This window comes from Panthera tigris (assembly GCF_018350195.1).
Source record: "Panthera tigris isolate Pti1 chromosome A3 unlocalized genomic scaffold, P.tigris_Pti1_mat1.1 chrA3_random_Un_scaffold_106, whole genome shotgun sequence".
NCBI classification, from domain to species: Eukaryota; Metazoa; Chordata; class Mammalia; order Carnivora; family Felidae; genus Panthera; species Panthera tigris.
This window is the reverse complement of record NW_024962155.1, coordinates 76211-77333: the sequence shown is the minus strand read 5'-3', so window position 1 is coordinate 77333 and position 1123 is coordinate 76211.

Sequence of the window (1123 nt, the reverse complement as noted above, 5' to 3'; positions counted from 1 at the left end):
GCGAAACAAGATGGTGGAAAGACGGGTTTCCCCACAGTGTAGTTCCCAGATTACGGTATATGGTGCTTTCCGCATAGGTCCCGCATAGGTTTTCAGACAGTTCTCAGGTGAAACGAGATGTTAGGTGAAAGATAGGTTGGTTCCCCAAAGTGCTGCTTGACCGGGTTGAGTGGCACTTTACCCACAGGTTCCGCATAAGTTTTCAAGTACTTCTAACTTAGTGAAACGAAATGTTACTTGAGAAATAGTTTCCACACAGTGTTTCACTGTGCTGAGTATACGGCACTTTCCGCACAGGGGCGGGAGAGTTTTCGAGCACGTCTAACTTGGGGACAGCGGGTGGTAGTTTCTTTGAAAGAAGCTTTCCCCACAGTGTTGTTTCACAGAGTTGAGTGTACGGCACTATCCTCCTAGGCAACACATTGTTTCCATCAATTCTTAGCAGAAGGAGATGGAAGGAGCCAGATCGCTCCCCATAGTGCTCCTTGACAGATTTGAGTATATGGCACTTTCCGCGTAAGCTCCACATTGGTTTTCAAAGACGTGTAACTTAGTGAAACGTGATGTTAGTGGGCAGACCTATTCCCCTACGTGCTGTTTGACAGAGGATAATGGCACTTTACTCTTGAGCCCCACAGTTTTCCCACACTTCACTTGTGCAACGAGATGTTTGTTTAACAACGGTTTCAGCACAGTGATGTGTGACAGAGTTGAATGCCTGGCACTTTCCGTGTAGGCCCCTCATGGGTTTTCCAAGACTTCCAACTTAGTTGAACCAGTGGTTTTTGAAAGTTAGTTTCCCTACAATGATGTTTCACAAAGTTAAGTCAACGGCGTGTTCTTTATACTAACAGACCCAGGATTTCTCCACTTGTAACAGTGAAACATGATATGAGTTCCAAGATTCCTACACAGTGTTGTTTCACAGTGTTGCCTCTAGGGCACTTTCCTTGTAGGTGTCGCACGGGTTTTTCAAACACTTCTTAGTGAGCCAAGGTGTCAGTTGAAAGATGGTTTCCCCACAGTGCGGCTCTACAGATCGCAGTATAAGGCACTTCACTCCTAGGCCCCCTTAGGTTTGCAAACACATCCAACTCAGGGAAATAAGATGTTAGTTGAAAGA